The sequence below is a fragment of the Dicentrarchus labrax genome, unplaced genomic scaffold (assembly GCF_905237075.1).
Source record: "Dicentrarchus labrax unplaced genomic scaffold, dlabrax2021, whole genome shotgun sequence".
Lineage (NCBI taxonomy): Eukaryota > Metazoa > Chordata > Actinopteri > Moronidae > Dicentrarchus > Dicentrarchus labrax.
The window spans coordinates 15,189,500-15,208,023 of record NW_026136716.1 but is presented as its reverse complement, the minus strand read 5'-3'; the positions used below and the strand labels follow the sequence as shown (position 1 = coordinate 15,208,023).

Here is an 18,524-nt window from a genome sequence, read left to right as displayed (position 1 = left end):
AGAGTTTTCCTCCTCTCTAAAACAAACGGCGGACTGCCGCTAACGTTAGCTTAGCTTGTTTCTCTGATAACTTAAGATCCAGACGTCGGATGAATCGGAATCTTCACCCGGTTAAAATACACATAAATATTGGCTCTGCTAGGTCAACCTACTTTGCTAGTGCTTCTTTTAAACTAATTTTATTTCTAACACATAACAAAAAAAGAACCAACATAGCACAGTTTAAAAAAATATTTTTACGCTTCCACACTAGTGATACGCATTATATTTTTGAGAGCCTGCCAGCTGCGTTGCTGCTGCTGAGCTGCTGCTGCGAGAGCCCTCTTTCCTTATACACTTTTCTTTGTATAATGTCCATGAAAAAGTGAAATTCACATAATTTAATTTACAGTGCAGAAAGCAGTCAAATGTAGTTTGTTTACCCGAGAGAGAAAGCGAGAGAGAGAGAGCAAATTGTGATGGCTAGATTACTGAATCAGGGCATCTCCAAAACTGCAGCTCTTGTGGGGTGTTCCCGATCTGCAGTGGTTAGTACCTATAAACAGTGCTCCAAGGAACGAAAAGCGGTGACCCGCGGTAGGGTCACTTGAGGAGCAATGGCTGGCCCGTGTGGTCCGATCCAACAGATCAGCTACTGTAGTTAAAAGTGCTGAAAACGTTAATGCTAGTTCTGATAGAAAGGTGTTAGAACACAGTGCATCGCAGTTTGTTGCATATGGGGCTGCATAACGTTATGACTACCAGGGTGCCCAGGTGGTCACAATGTTATGGCTGATCTGTGTAAATCAATACAGTTCTAACTTCCATTTAGCCAAAAAATAACTTTTTATTCAGTCCCTTCAAAATCTTCACCATATATATCACATGAGTCTGGACTGACATGGATGTAAACTGCCACTTGACTGGTTGGCAGATGCAGACAACTGCAGGGCAGTAATTCTAGTTACTGCCAATTTGACAGAAGGATTCTGTAAAAATTCATTTTTGTTGGTATATTTTTTTGATAATGAATAGAAGTAGTTGTAGTGTCTTAATTCAGTTCTTGGATGAAATTGGGTAAGTAACGTGAGACATAATCAAACTTTTATTTGAATTCATAGTTGCTTAAAAAGTGCAATACTTTCTATTTTGCTATTTCTTAATTATTGCATGATTGCGGCTTTATCTTTTCACATGAAAATTAATGAGGCAGAGGCAGTTGCTGTGTGTCAACCATATGGGTTGACCCATATGGTTGGCCCATATGACCAACCATGAATGTGACCAAACATGTATGAGCCCATCAGAAATTAGCAACATATGCCATTGTGGTGACACGACCGATGACTGTTGGGTGAGGGGTGGAATAATTCATCACCACATACTGCAGCTGTCATGTCTGCTCATTATAAGCACCTGTAGTGCTTACTTTTTTTCATAAAGTAGATTGAAAATATTCGTAGATGTGTTCTTCTTTTAATTATATTTATTTTTCAAATGTCATTGCTTTTTATACTGGCGTAACACTCTCTAATGCACTAAAAAACACTCTCAGAAGGTCTCAGAAGAACTACAAACTGTCAGTCATCCCCACCTGCTGCCTATAGCTCCACTGCCTAAATTATAACTCACATACAGCAGAAGTCTCATTACTACTCACTGCTGTCACCCTTTCTCTTCTCTCTCTCTTTTGGCTGTATAATGTAGCCTGTTTATTTTATGTTAATATCGCTGACTACTAAACCCTGTATAACTCTATACAAGTAACATTATAACCATTAACTGATAAGTAGTGTTTTTCAAATTAAACTATAATATAAAACATCCAGTAATCCAGCGGTTGCTTTTGCTTATATGATGCAAATGATCAAATAAAAGCTAGTCCTTTATATACTACACTACAAATGATTTGTGTAGGAAAGCACAAAGGGTTGTTTTTTTCCCCTTGATGCAGAAACCCCTTTGAATATATGGAGATCTGAAACTGCCGAAATCAAAACTAAATAAATGAACAAATAAATTAATATACCACAATGTAGACATTGATTAATTTATAAATAATTTGAATGACAACCCCCTCATTTGCTTATGAAGCAGAAATGTGTGTACAAAGAAAATAAAGAATTAAATGAGTTTGGGTAAATAAAGAAGAAGAATGCCAAAGGAATATAATACAGAAATAAATACTTGTAAAAATGCAACAACTGAATAAATTGAACAATTTGATGGCAACATGCTTACATTTATTTATTTCATTTTGGTAAAAAATAATTAAATATTAATACATTTATATTAATACTAATTAATTTAGTTATTAATTTTGGCAGTTTTGGTCCTCCATATATTTATAACCCACTGGAAACATCCACAATCTGAACATATACCTGCAAAACACAACAACATTAGACAAAACACGATAACAACATTAAACAGCAAATCCCAAAATAGAAAAGGTAGGGTCTTGTTTGTGATTGGACAGAACCCAAGTTGTGTTTTTGGTTTTGCTTTTGTCTTGTCCAAAGCAGTATGGTACAACAACTCCTACCTTTAAGGAACTTATGATTGCCATTTTTTTTTTAATAAAAAAATTTTCCAGTTACAATTTATATGTGTGTTTATTATTGAGGTCATAATTAGATGTGGTTTTGTACTGTTTCTCATATTCTCCGCAATGAGAAGTGAATTATCTTTGTAAAGGCAAAATATTTGGCTGGGCTAGATGCCGTTCAGTTTTACAGGTGTACCTTAGAAAATGGCCTCTCCAGCCAGGAATTGATTTGGATTAATTGTTAGCCTTCTGGGTGTGGAAACACATGGGTTTCTAAACCGGACCCTTTCAGTGCTCTGGTCTGAGAGCTTGTACATTTTCTAACTTTTTAATTTTTTAATAAAATGGCATTTTTTCATAGGCTATAAGGTGAATAACTGTGTGGTGTTTGCTTACTTAAAATGCGTGGCTGATGTTGGCCTGATCTGAACCCTCTGATTTGGAGGCTATTTCGAACACTGGATTGAAAATATTATCCTAGAGAGCTCAGAGCTTAGATGTACTTTCAGTAAAAACACACTGTGCTGCAGCACGTAGAGGAGATGTGGAACTATATGTCAAGAGCATGTCAAACAATATGTCTACTATGTCTATCTTTCTAGTTGTATTTAGCTACCTGTATGTCAGCCAATGGCTTTTGATTTGCAGCTAATGTGTTTTATTTGCAGTAATGCAGACAGGGCCTGATGTCAGCCGCTCTCTGCACTGACAGACACACACTTGTTCTGTGGCACTTTGATCAAAAGCGGTGAGCTTTCAGGGTTCATAGGCTGTTTAAGATATATTTTCAGACACTCTGGAAGCCTTTTGCAGTGTTGAGTCAGTCTAAAATAGCTGCCAAATATCTGACTAAAAGACACCAAATATCAGTGTGAGGCCTGACCTACTTTCATGACAACACACACACGCACAGTAACCACATGTAAAAATTGTAGTATTATGCTAACTTGGACAGATCTACTGTTGATCGTTTTTCAGTGCATGACCTACTAATTTGATATTTGATTGAATGACATGCTTTGCGTTGTTAATATGATTTTATTCAGTTTGAAATTGTTAGTTGTGTTCCGTTCTAGTGCCTTTTAAGGAATCGAATGTATGTGATGTATGTATAATCTTAGCTTCTGTTAAGGATTTGCTGATTTTTTTGGAATTGATAATAGAGAGCCAAAGTGAAATTGGAACATCCAGGTTCCGTTCCAGGAGTTAGAAAACCTAATAGCAAAGCTAAACTAGACTCTGGAAATTACAGCTAAAAGGTTTTACCTCCACCAATCAAATGGTTATGCTTACATCTGTGCAGTGATGGGGTTTAGGATTGGGGCAACCCTGTTGAATGAGGTGGAATTTGTTTGCCGCTTGAAGGGAAATGATGCCTGAGAGGCTACTTGTCATCATAGAAACACAGATTTACCATGAATACTGATAGTCTCGCTCGTTCAGCTTTTATATTATTTACTGTCTCCCTGGAAATGCATGATGTCCCCAAAACAATCAACATGTGCATAAGATACAGAAACAAAGTGATGGTTGCTGATTCTCCGATTGTTTATTGAAGAGACAGAATACTCTATTTCCTGTGGATTATGTTAAACGTGCAGTATGTCATTTCTGCTGCTAAGGGGTCTCTCACATCAAAACATCAACAAAACACAAAGTTTGATGACTTTGTGAAATAGCATGGGATCATGGGAGTCGTCACTACCATTGCCATCATTCACCTTAAAAATCAGTGTTTCTCTGACACTGTTCAGCAGACAAAGGAAGTCCTGGAGGGGCTGTGAGAAGAGCTACTGCGAACGTTAGCTCAGCTCATTTCTCCGATAACTTAAGATCCAGTCGTCCAATGACTAAAATCCTTCGTCTGGTTCAAATATATAGCTAAAAACAAGATCTGAAAAAATGTGGCATAAAACTGGATAAAACGTCAATTCATTATTGTCTTCTGGCAGACAACCACAATGATATGTAATGCATTTCACTGACTAAAATTACAGATTTCTCTGGGTTGGAACTCTGTTTCAGATGATTTGTTTTTTCTGCTCAAAACTTGCTTGGATTTAAAACTTTTCTGTGGCCCCAGCTAAACCGCTACAACACTCACAAGGTTTATTTGGCTGGTTGGTAAATGGTTGTTTTCTACTCCTTCTCTCTTACTCTTTGCTGTTTTCCACAGTATTGTAAAACGCAGCACACTCTGCTGGATAAACTTTGCACTTAAAGCAATAAATTAACAAGCATTTGTTCCTGCAGTATATACCGGAATTGAATAACATATATAACGATACGGAAACACTACAGCCTTCGACCTGCTGTTAAGTTACATTATAAATGATTTGATGACTCAAACTTAAAGTTTGACAGAGTTTGTTCTGTCAGCCTGAGCTGGGAACCCAGACCTTTGAGTTTTTGGTAATTTTCTAAGCTAGCCTTTCAACTAGCATACCCTCACAATTCACTTTTGTTCAGGACAACTATGTGCAAAGATTGAGTTGTCAAAAATGCCCTTGGAACATTTATCCTATGAAAAAGTGAAATAACTGCATTTAATAACACATGAAAAGTAACTTTGTTAAGTGCTTCTTATTAACAGCTTCTCACTCACAGCATTCAGCCACAATGCAAACAAGTCTGCATCTGAAGCAAATTAACTGAATGTTTACGAGACATTGATTTTCCTATTTGTGTGAATGTGTTTGTAAACTCTTGACATTCTGAGCAAGTTATGTGTGCAAATGTGATTAACATAGAAATGACCATGATACAGTGTGTTGCCATGTGAATGTGTGAAGTAAACACGCAATGACACAATAAGTCTACATCTGTCCCCGACTTTATGTTACCTGTGAGTAAGTGTTACCTGCCACAGTTGAAGATCTGGAATAACATGTTACTTGAACAAATCATGGTCAGCTAACATAGCATTTTAGCTGGAGTAAAAATAAGCCAATATCTAGAGTACTTTACCGTGTCACTTCTTTTTTTATTTCAAACTACAAAGACCTTATATTTTTATGTTTCTCAGAAAATCTTTTCTAAGTGCATGATAGAGCTGTACGGAAAGTATTCAGACCCCTTTAAATTTTTCACTCTTTGTTTCATTGCAGCCATTTGCTAAAATCAAAAAAGTTCATTTTATTTCTCATTAATGTACACTCAGCACCCCATCTTGACAGAAAAAAACAGAAATGTAGAAATTTTTGCAAATTTATTAAAAAAGAAAAACTGAAATATCACATGGTCATAAGTATTCAGACCCTTTGCTCAGTATTGAGTAGAAGCACCCTTTTGAGCTACTACAGCCATGAGTCTTCTTCGGAATGATGCAACAAGTTTTTCGCACCTGGATTTGGGGATCCTCTGCCATTCTTCCTTACAGATCCTCTCCAGTTCTGTCAGGTTGGATGGTGAACGTTGGTGGACAGCCATTTTCAGATCTCTCCAGAGATGCTCAATTGGGTTTAGGTCAGGGCTTTGGCTGGGCCAGTCAAGAATGGTCACAGAGTTGTTCCGAAGCCACTCCTTTGTTATTTTAGCTGTGTGCTTAGGGTTATTGTCTTGTTGGAAGGTGAACCTTCGGCCCAGTCTGAGGTCCTGAGCACTCTGGAAGAGGTTTTCTTCCAGGATATCTCTGTACTTGGCCGCATTCATCTTTCCTTCAATTGCAACCAGTCGTCCTGTCCCTGCAGCTGAAAAACATCCCCATAGCCTGATGCTGCCACCACCATGTTTCACTGTTGGGATTGTATTGGGCAGGTGATGAGCAGTGCCTGGTTTTCTCCACACATACCGCTTAGAATTAACGCCAAAAAGTTCAATCTTGGTCTCATCAGACCAGAGAATCTTATTTCTCATAGTCTGGGAGTCCTTCATGTGTTTTTTGGCAAACTCTATGCGGGCTTTCATATGTCTTGCACTGAGGAGAGGCTTCCGTCGGGCCACTCTGCAATAAAGCCCCGACTGGTGCAGGGCTGCAGTGATAGTTGTTGGAACTTTCTCCCATCTCCCTACTGCATCTCTGGAGCTCAGCCACAGTGATCTTTGGGTTCTTCTTTACCTCTCTCACCAAGGCTCTTCTCCCACGATTGCTCAGTTTGGCTGGACGGCCAGGTCTAGGAAGAGTTCTGGTCGTCCCAAAATTCTTCCATTTAAGGATTATGGAGGCCACGGTGCTCTTAGGAACCTTGAGTGCTGCAGAAATTCTTTTGTAACCTTGGCCAGATCTGTGCCTTGCCACAATTCTGTCTCTGAGCTCCTTGGGCAGTTCCTTCAACCTCATGATTCTCATTTGCTCTGACATGCACTGTGAGCTGTAAGGTCTTATATAGACAGGTGTGTGCCTTTCCTAATCAAGTCCAATCAGTTTAATTAAACACAGCTAGACTCCAATGAAGGAGCAGGACCATCTCAAGGAGGATCAGAAGAAATGGACAGCATGTGAGTTAAATATGAGTGTCACAGCAAAGGGTCTGAATACTTATGACCATGTGATATTTCAGTTTTTCTTTTTTAATAAATTTGCAAAAATCTCTACATTTCTGTTTTTTTCTGTCAAGATGGGGTGCTGAGTGTACATTAATGAGAAATAAAATGAACTTTTTTGATTTTAGCAAATGGCTGCAATGAAACAAAGAGTGAAAATTTTAAAGGGGTCTGAATACTTTCCGTACCCACTCAATTTCAGTGTTAACGTCCTGTTAGCCACACCCACTTCAGGACTAAGCAACTCTGGTTTAAGCCCCGCCCATTCTGAGTACGGATTCGAATACAGATGATTTAGTTTGTGTAACAGATAAGACAGACAGGATAATGGTGTACTAGCAAATCCCTAGTTTATACAACTAGTTTTTAAAAATATTTTATTCTGAAAACAGTTACCATTTGGCCTATCTTTTTATTTTTAAGTTCTGTTTTTACTGGCGGCTTTGGCTCAGAGGCAGAGCGGGTTGTCCCCTAATCGGAAGGTTGTAGGTTCGATCCCCGGCTCCTCCTGCCACGTGTCGAAGATGAGCAAGATACTGAACCCCAAATTGCTCACTATGCACTGCATCGGTGTGTGAATGTGTATGAATGAGTTAGTTTCTGTTCGATGGACTTTGCCATCGCTGTGTGAATGTGTGTGAAAGGGTGAATGTGGCACGTAGTGTAAAAGCGCTTTGAGTGGTCGGAAGGCGGACTAGAAAGGCGCTATACAAGTACAGGTCCATTTACCATTTACATTGCAGTTTATATATAGTTTGTATCATTTTGTGGGGGCATAACATATGGTAATCAAAACCCTTAGTATGTACATGATAACATTAAAATGTTTTTATATTCAATGTACTCCTGACAGTAGAATAAGCCATTATAAACCTATTAAGGCCCAGTCATGCAAAAAAACAAAAAGATACTGCGATACATAGTGAAACTGCCAGAATCTTGGAAAAATATTGTGATACAAAGTTTTGATCATACTGTCCAGCGATATCCACCAGGTTACAACGCTGTTTCCGTCTCTCTCCTTTGATCTCTGTCTGTGTCATGGATGTATATAGAACTGCAAGTCTGTGTGTCTGTTTGACTGATGGCGGACTGAACTACACACACACGCTGAGCACCGGCGAGAGACGCAGCAGACAGGGTATAGTGTGGCTTCAACTGCATCAACACAAAATCTGCCAATGTAGCTCCTTCCCACAGGGTTGTGCGGAGGTGTTTATTTTGGAACATAACAGCTGTGAAACAATCAGAGAAAAAGTTTTATTTCTCTGATTCACTGCTTTGTTTTTCACTAACGCTTCTCCCTCTCTTCATTTACTCTCTATCTTGCTTGACCACTGCTGCTCTTGCTCTGCTCTCTCTCTGTCCCTGTATGGGGACAACTTTGAATTGAATCTTTACAAACAGCAACGAAAAATCAGACTCATTCTGCCTTTGAAGACTAACTGATTTAATCCAATGAATGACTTTATTGAAATTGAGGTTTTTGTTTGGGGGTTTAAAATACTATGATGACAAGAAACAGTGTTGAATTAAAAAAAATCTTACTTAAATAGGAAATATCTGATAAAAACATAAATAAGAATCAGATCAACTATGTTTTGCCAACCTTTAGTACTGTACTTTTGACAGTGCTGTAGACACAATTTAGTTGATACTTAAAACTATGCTTTTACTTAAGGCTGGTATTGAAACATAGCATCTATGTGGGAATGGCAGTAAAGCAGGTTTTCTTTCCCAACATAAAGTAGCATCAGATATTCAGAAGATCTGCCATCACTGATGTTATAATCCAAACCTTAGTAAAAGTGATAGGGGCTATATGTCACATTTTAACTACAAAATCCTGCATTTGCAAATGGCTCCTGGATAATATAAAAACCAAGGTGCAGTCAAAAAGAAATCCTTCAAAAAGTGAGGAATGATTGCATTTTCCTCATACTGCATTTGGATATTTACAGCCTAATTTAACAGGGAAATCTGAGGCATCCAATAGATATATTCTCGCTAACTCCTCTCCTCTCCTCTCACTTAAAAGGCTTTTTGCTGCAAATAGGTCTGCCTGTGGCACTGCGCACCTGATTTTTTAATCTGAAGCCAGCCACGGTTAGGGCTGGCATTTTTCTTGATGAGATATGAAACTGAGGCTCAGAGGGGGAATCGACAGAGTGTTCAGTGGAATAACGAATGATGATGCGTCACTCCCTGGCTCCCACTCCGTGACAGAGGAGAGGAGGAGGGGTGAGTGGCAGAGACACGAGACAGAGGGAGAGAGAAGGAGAGCAGACAGAGGCAAAGCTAGAGGGAGGAAGGTGGCGAGGATGAGGTAAACAGAAGAAGCAGCCGTATGGTAATAAGACACATCCAATTGTCAGCTCTTCCTGCCCTAATCTCAACTCTGATGAAAAAAACATCAGCTTGTTTTTAGTCACTAAGAAGAGACATGAGAAACAGGCAGAAAGGCAGATGCTTTTCACATATTTAGGTACACAGACAGACCTAGACCCACATTCTCATATTCGTTTTTGCAAAATACAGGAACACAAAAATTTAAGTGAAACATCATATTGATAGTTATGCAAAAATAATAAAAGATGAATCAAGTGTTCCACACACATACACTTTAATAGTTTTTACACAGAAATGTGTGCATACTAATCCATCTGTTTCTGCTGTGTTTCTTGACAAGACTTCAGCCTGGAATCTACATACAGCTGGCTTGCATTCTGACATGGACAGACTGCACGAGTAGAATCTGCCCACTGTTTAACACCCATCAGCTTCACCTCTTGCTACCAGATAATACCTCATAACAAACACAAACCGAGAATGCGGATCAGTGTTCTATAGTGCAAGTCTTTTTTTTGGTTTGTCCCTCTCGTAGATAGTTATATTGTTGTTATATTTAATCATTTATTTAAATAGTTTATAGTAGTAATAGTAATATTTTATGATAGGCAGACCCAGCAAGCCACCTGCAGTGGGGAGACAATTGGAGCATAAACTAATCTACATAAACTGCAGCCGGTAGAGCGGTCACTTTGACACTTTGATGCTGTAAGTAAATTTTAATGGATTTGAAATTACACACAATTTGTTTGAATGAATTTGAAAAAAAACAATCTCAATACGCAACTGTATGACACCACATGAGAAATCATAATGAGTAAATCTGTCTTATCGGTAAAGGCATTTTTACGAGCTTCTGGGATTCTGGGAAGGGTCCTGCTGAAGCCTAGCGTGCCAAATAGTAGCATTACTACAAGGTTGTACAGTTGACGTGGCTCCACTTGTCTGTGGTGCCTCTGCTCCGCTGCCTCACATGTGTGGCAAGCTAATGTTAGCAAGTGGGTCTGCAGATTTTTTCCTCTTGTAGAGTTAAACAGCTCCTTTGTACAAAGTCAATGGAAGCACACTGCTTTTCAGATGCTCTGGTGTCGCGATTGTCCGTTCAGGAAGGCTTTGCTCCATCCTTTGATCGCTAGTGCATTTTTGTAGTAAACAACATAACGTTGTTTACTTTTGTTAACTGACAGGTCAACAGGGCATGACATAGGTCAAGCTGATAGTGGAGTGCCCTCTGTTAGATCACAAAGTAAGTTATTTGTTATCTGTTTATTGACTGCAAAATTAACCACATTTGAATTTTTTAAATTTCACATATAGTGTAAATACTCACGTCGCACTGTTGTGACTCAAGACAACAGCTCTGTAATTGTGACAGTGAACAGAGATAACTTTATTTTCCCAGTGTAGACGCACTGTGGCTGTAAACATATCAAATTAATGGGATTCATTAATATTTCTGTTAGTTTTTTTTTTACCAGTTACTAGCACCATCTGGCAGCAGCAGGTGTAAACTGGTAAAAAAAAAAAAACTGAGTTTCACTGAAACCTGAATGAATAATATAGTGCCATGTGACAACCTATATTAGAAATAAAAATAAAGACAGATAAGACTTAGGTTAATTCTGTAAGTGAAGGGACAGTAATTGGAAATTCAATCAATAAATACTAAAAGGCATACACAAAGAAGCATTTTAATAAGTTGCTTAGTATATTTTTCTGTATTGACTCATCCTTGATAGGCAAGTATCAAGGGCTTTTAACACATGACTGTTAAAGTGATGCAACATTGGAAAAGTTAGAAAACTGTAGTCTGTCCTATTCAGAGTGATTTTATGAAAATGTCCCCTGCAGCAAAGCAAATATATCCCATGACGTGATTTAATGTGATATTCAGAATGCCAGGAGCAGAGCAGAGAAAGCCTCACGTCCCTAAAGCCTCACTGTGAACACTGCAGTTCAGTGGCCTTACAGGTGAGTAATGTGGTGTCGATGCTGCTGTCTGAGCTGACCAAAAGTGAAAGAAAAAGCACTGCTCTTTTTTCCACGGAGAGCAGACATTTTTCACAACTCCAAGTAACACTGTTGATGAGACAGGAGATTTTACCAAAGGTGTGCTCAGCAGCCTGAATAAGATTAATGAAACATGAAAGTGAGCTAGTTCATGCTCACACTCGTAGGGAGGGAGAGGGGCAAAGAGAACTAGTTCTTCCTCTGTCATTAATCATACAAGGCATTACACCTGGGGAAGGCTTTAAAATCCAGATATTCAAATTAGGTACAATTACGCCATGAACATTTCTATCTGAACATTAAATTGGCCCATTACTGCTCTGACAAAGCTTACCATATTCACCCCTTACCTGCAAGTACACACCAGCCCATATATTTTCAAATGCGTATCTCTGAATTAAGTTTTTATGTAAAAATGTTAAATGTACTGTAGGTAAGTGGTTGAGGTCACTTTTTAAATGCAAAGTGCACATTGACTGTTTCTACACCGCACTTCCCAGGGATCACTTTGAGTTCGTACCTTTGCTGTGTTTGTGTCTTTGTTGAGTAAAGGTGCTGCGATCAACGTTTTGGGGGCCATTCACCAATTACTGGAAGCAGTATCGACCACTACTGATCAATGATCACTGGATCAAGTTGATCACTTGTAGCCTTATTTATTTAAATATTTTTACCAACTTCAACTAAAATTAAGAGATGAGAAAGTCGTGTCATGAATTGACAACTGCTTATTTATTGGCAGGCAACATGTGCAACATATTCTGCTCCCTCTATTAGAGAGACAACTTAAACCAAAGCAGCTTACGCTTGGTTACTGGGAGCAGCTTAGAATTTAACAAATGTACAGCGTTTCCCACTGAATGACAACTGTGGCGGGGAGGGGTTGTATATTTCTATTTTTGTATTGGTCTTTTCTTATGTCATCATTTTAATTCTGCTTAATTCTATTCTTATTTTAGTTTTTTAGAATTTACCCACAAACTACTTTAATCTGTTTTTCCCTTCGTCCTTTTCCTGAAACTGTTGCTTTACCTGGTCCATGCTTGTAAAATAGAGTTTGCTCCTCCATGGCTGTTAATTTTGGTGGCACTGGTTGGAATACAAGTGTCTTTCAATGTCTGTGGACCTGGCTGGGCAGATTAAGGCATTGGCAGAACTCCTCAGTGCTTCACTGTGTCTACACAGGATGCATGCAGGGACAGTACTTTGTGTAGGTTACCCGCTTTCTGACAGTGCTCAGAGCCCAACACACAATCACTGTAGTTAAAGTGCGTAAAACCGAAGTAAAAGTACTTTTCCACATTTGTGCCTCCTTGGTAATGGGTGGATATGAGTGCCATTCAGTATCTGTGCTCCTGGCTAGACACAGTGGTGCTTTGGCATCACCAGTGTATTAAAGCGGGGCAAATGAGCTGTCAGAGTCTTTCACATTCGTCCCTCCAGGGCCATGATTTTGTCAGGGTACCAGTGCCCTTGTGAGTGCCTCTCAGCATCAGGGGGTCCTTGCTGGCTGCAATTGAGCCCTGAGGACACTTCTACCTGCCTCTCTGCCATGATTCCTACAAGAGTATGAGAAAGTGGGGCGAAGGAAACTGTCTTCCACGTTTTCCCTTCCAAAACTTTGATCTTTGGAGGCAGTCTGGATATGATTGTGTGATTGTGATATATGGACACACCAGAGCCTTGACGGTGCTCTTACCCACCTCTTTGTCATGATCTCTTCAGGGGTACAAGTAAGTGGAGATAAACAGATGGTCCAAAGGTGCAGCTAAGAAGAACCTGGAAATTTGGTGGTGGCCTGGGACTGCATCACTGTATTGCGCTGTTTGAATTGTCTGTGAAAATGCATCTGATGTTACCAGTTGCTTTCCCTTCAAAGCAGTGGACCCCTGCTCCCTATTAAAGGAAAGCTCTGGTTCTGCACACCCTGCTCCTAAATTACTTGGACAACCATGGGTGTTTGATTTCCATCCTGGTTCTTAGCACAGTACAAATTTGGTACTTTTCCTCAGTATGCTTCAGAAGAAGTGTCTGTTGGATTGTCTAAAGGCAACTTAAACCCACTTCCCAAAAGTGGAATTGGGGAGACATACATTATATTATTTTCTGAAACAGACAGTCCAACAATCAGGCACATTTTACACAGCAAAGACACAAACATTCACTAATTTGTGATAAAATGGAGGTCCTTAAGAATTGAAGCTGAAAGCATCATGTCTGTGGTACATGTGGTCCACATTCAGCCTGTACTTAATCATGTTCACAAAATGTAGAAGTAATTTTGAGTTAGTTAGAAATATCTTGTGTCTGTTTTCACTTACCTTGTTTTAGAATCAGTCCTACATTCTGTTGTCTCATCCAAGCTGGACTGATGTCGCAAGCCTAAATAAATCATCAGTGAAAAAAACTGCCACTGAATAAATGCTGTAGCAAGACTGTAAAACCACAGAGCTCAGTTCTCCCCTGTCTTCGCATGACTTGATTGGCCCCTTTTGTTCTTTATTCACTGCTCCTTTTAACTGCTGAGATCTTGTTTTGTTAATACCAAACAAACCATAAACTTAAAATAAGTAGAACTCACTGTATGAGAGGATTTATCCAGGGAAACCTGTACCAGATAAACAGGGATTCTTTTCAGATGTACTGCAGGTCTTTTGTGTCAGGCTTACCCTGCACAGACCTTATCTTCTCAGTACGCCATTTAGGACTCTCATTCCCTTCCTCGCTCTTTAGCACTTAAGGCATGACATAGATATTCAAGGATGAGCTGTGATGTCAGAGACTTCAAGGCTGCACGTACTGTACTAAATGTAAATGTTACATTCTCGCTCACTGAAACATAATTTTTAAGTGACATCCCATGTGCTCCATAGCTTTATTACCTGTCACTGGGGGATTCATAATACAGATAATGCTCAGATAATACAATTTACTTTTGTAACGGAGGCAGTGTATGTCAGTAATGCTGTCACTGCTCTTTTGTTTTAATTCATGTCCTTTTACGACATGGCATGTAAAAATATCATGACGTTTATTTCATATATTTTCATCTTTATTATATATTTTTTTTATTCAATCAGTTCAATTCCAGAGCAAAATTTATAATGTAGTTTTTATTAAAATAATATGGTGCTTGTAGCCAGAGTTAATACATGCAACAGTGCTGTGTTACAAGAGAAAAGGTCTGTGTTGTAACAATCCCACTGCTACTCACAGTAACAAGATGCAGCTCCCCAATACTGATCTTTGTGGAACCCCACATTAACTTCCATATTCAGATTTCTTTTCAGCAAACATCTACGATGAGTTTTATGTATTTATATCGATTAATCTTTTTCATCATAGTTGTTTGGTTCATAAGATATCAGAAAACAGTGAAACATGTTGATCACTGTTTCCCAAAGCCCCAGGTGACGTCCAAATATCTTGTTTTGTTTGCAACCCAAAAATATTTAGTTTGCTGTCATAGTGGACTAAAGAAACCAGAACATATTCCCAAGCTAATCTGTGCTATCAAACCTTTTAAACCATTAAATACCACTACAATATACTATTTCCTAAATAAATAAAAAAATAAAAAAATAAAAAATGTATCCAGTACAACTACAAGTGTTATTTCCCATCAATCACAGATACAAATCAAGCCTATTTATTGAGTTCTGTTTGAAAACAGATCTGTCAAAATATTTTTGGAATTTGTAGATGTCAGGTGTTTAATAACATTTAATTAATGACATTTCATGGATCTCATAGTTGAAGTATTTTGGTTTAGTTTTTTTCAATTTTTAAAAACTGTTCCAGAGATTCCATCTTGTACTACTAGAGGACACTCAGATACCACCAGTGGCATGCAGTGTTACAAGGAATTACATTCAGTCATCAGGAATATAGACCTTTAAAGGGTAACAAAAGCATTTATTACTCTTCCAATTATGATTTTCTAAATTAACTGATTTACCATTTTCAAACCACACAGTTTTGTGAGGGAGCAGTGAATTAAGGAAAGCTTGCACAGAGAAATGAGAGAGAGTAAGAAAAGGTTCTCACACAGGGTGGATAGAGTCGGTGAATTCCCTTACGGCCACGGGAGCTTTGGATGTGCAGATAATGATACTGCAACAACACGGCAACTATGATTCAGGACCTGCCCCACCCCCATACCTTTATTGGCTTTCATCCCTCAGAAACCATCAGGGCTTTACAAGGATTCACATAATAAAGAATCAACACTCCAAAATGAGGGGAAAAAACTAGATATTTCCGAGCAGTCTGCAGTCTGTGGACTTCCAGCCATTCATTTATCACTTTGGCTGTTTCATTTTTCTCCAGTTTGATGCTTGATTGTGCCACATGGCCAGGGTCACTCAGAACAGATGCATTGGATAGAGAAGCTGTGAAACTGATGCAGAGTGCCTTAAAAGGTTTCCATAGAACGCTCAAAAACAGTCCTGAAAGATTTCAAATGATGCTCAGGCTGAGAGGCTCACTTGGTGTTTTTTTTTTTTCTGCTCTCTAAAATATTCAAGATGGTAAGCTTTTGGAATAAACTGACAAAATATTATGGGTCTGTGAATGCTTTAAAGTGCAGTGATGGCCAACTTGATTTAAAACCACTTAGCCCACACTCTGTAGCGCTCTGCATTCCTCTTATCTAGTGTAGCGTATGACTTGCTCAACTTGCATCCGGATACACAGCTCTGTCCCTCCTTCCTGTTTATTTTCCTAGCTGGATACTTTATCACCACAGACTTCAAATGTGTGGGTTAAGCCTGCTGCAGGGTCCTCCTCAGATCACAAGCAAAGCAAAGGGAGACAGGGTGGCTATGAGATTTGCAGACACTCATTTTGGCTCAATGGTGATTTTTTGATTAAGTCCTTGGGCTGTCCATGGGCTTTTCTTTGAGCCAATTGCAATCTCTCTACACTCAGCCCAGCGGTAAGTTATCTCGTAATGAAAATGTGCTCAGTAATAGCTGCCTCTGTTGTGAATTCATTGTCAGTCAGTAAACATGTCAGGCTATGTTTCTTTCTCACCAGTTTCACAAAGAGCTTTTTAAACTGAAAGTCAAACCGGTCGACTCCAAACAACATTAACTTTACATAATAGATCTATTTAGCACCTGCCATTTTGCAAAAGGAGGGATTTAATTATTTATTTAAACTTTTATCACATTTTTTGGAAGTTGGAACATTGGAAGAAATGGGGTTGACCGTTTTTATTAATTGCAGGGCTCCAGACTAACTTTTTGCATTGGTTGCACTGGTGCGCCTTACTTTTTTTCTTTTAGGTGCACCAGCACAAACTTTAGGTGCACCCAAATTTTTCATTGCGTCGCCTTTAACGCCGTAAGGTCACCTTTCTATTGCTCTCCATAACTTTTATATAATGTGAATGATTTTTAAACAAGAATAAGGTGTAGAGAAATGCTTGTCTTTATTTGAAGCACATTTCTATATGAAAAGAAAAATAAAGTGTTTAAAGTGCTTCACTGAGCTGAAGTTGAACATTTCAAACTAAAACACTAAATAACCAAATAAAAGAGGACCTGATTACTACTACCTGCCGCTGAAATGCAGCTGGGAGAGGGGCCACTTTCTCTACACACACTTGTCACGGCATATCGTGTGTTTTTTAGACATGTTATGTTTTTTTAAAGTTTCGATACGAAACGTTGTTGACCCGCTCACGAATGCACTATTTCCGGCCATATTCTGACCGCACTCCTGACAGTACACGCAGTGCATTGCGTTACGTCCTTTGTTGTACCTCAGCCAGGGAAATTGTTTCAGCCAGTTCTATCTGAAGGAATATATTTTGGCCTTTTTAATTTGGGTCTCGGAGCCGTGCTCTATCCCAGACTCAGTTGTCTCCTCCTCTGGTTCCGAGTCTGATGCTGTCGCTGAAGGACCAGGGCTTGGTATCTCACCAGGGACTGAGGGCTCCGTGTCTTAACGGGATGGACTATCAGTAGTGGGGATGGATGGGATTATAGCAGTAGGGCTGGTTGTAGGCTTGGTTTTCTTAATGAAAAATCTTCCAATATTTCTGCCTCTCTTCATTTTCCCTCGTTTTGTCGCGTTTATTTTATTTTTCCGTTTCAGTTAGTCAGCTATTCTGGCGCTCAGGTCGCACACTTTTTTTAAACACACACAACTTAGCGCGATGAACAGCCCCACAGCCAATCAGAGTCAAAGACCCGCCCGAGCTCTGTCTCTTATTGGTTTAGAACACGATATGATCCTACCATGAGTGTGTGAGTTCGGTCACAGGAGAACACAGTTGCGATATGTGTGTGTGTGTGTGTGTGTGTGTGTGTGTGTGTGTGTGTGTGTGTGTGTGTGTGTGTGTGTGTATACACTATACATTTTTATGACAAAAAAAAAAAAAAATCACAGAAAGGATTCCGTAGAAGGTCCAGTCTGTAACATTTAGGAGGCTCTATTGGCAGAAATTGAATGTAATATTCATAGGTATGTTTTTATTCGTGTATAATCACCTGAAAATAAGAATTGTTGTGCTTTGGTTAAGCCTTTTTTATCTACAGGTGTTGCGGGTGGCGGTCACCATGTACGTTACCACCGTAGTTTCTCCCTCACGCTTGGAAAGGGAGGGGGAAGCGAGTGATTTGCAATCTAAAACTACACTGCTAGCTAACAACCCAGGAAGCTGCGATCGCAACAATTAATGCATATTCAACCAATGCTTGTGAATTCTGCGCAACTTTTCTGTAAAGTGAATCTATTTTCTTAAACTTTGAGCGATGGTAAATGGGGCGGCTGTTTCTCAGAGGCAAAGCGGGTCGTCCACTAATCGGAAGGTTGTTGGTTTGATCCCCGGCTCCTCCCGCCACATGTCGAAGTATCCTTGAGCAAGATACTGAACCCCGAATTGCTCCCGATGCTGTGCATCAGTGTGTGAATGTGTATGAATGCGTTAGTTTCTGTTCGATGGACTTTGACATCACTGAGTGATCACCACCACTCACCAAACTCATTTCCTTGTTTCTAGTTGAGAAGACACGATTTTATTCTCACTAGAAGTAGTTGCCTTACATTTTTTTAATGAATTAAACCAAACAAAACAAATTATCGCAACTATTTTTGCAATGTACACTTAATTTTCTAACGTGCATCAATTGTGGGGATCCTTAACATT

The 18,524-nt window shown here is 39.2% G+C and overlaps 1 protein-coding gene across 2 annotated transcripts in view; it reads left to right on the top strand.

Annotated features, from left to right (window-relative positions):
- pudp (pseudouridine 5'-phosphatase) overlaps nt 1-18,524 on the top strand; it is a 57,771-nt gene that overhangs the window by 3,212 nt on the left and 36,035 nt on the right. The gene's annotated exons all lie outside the window — the stretch shown is intronic.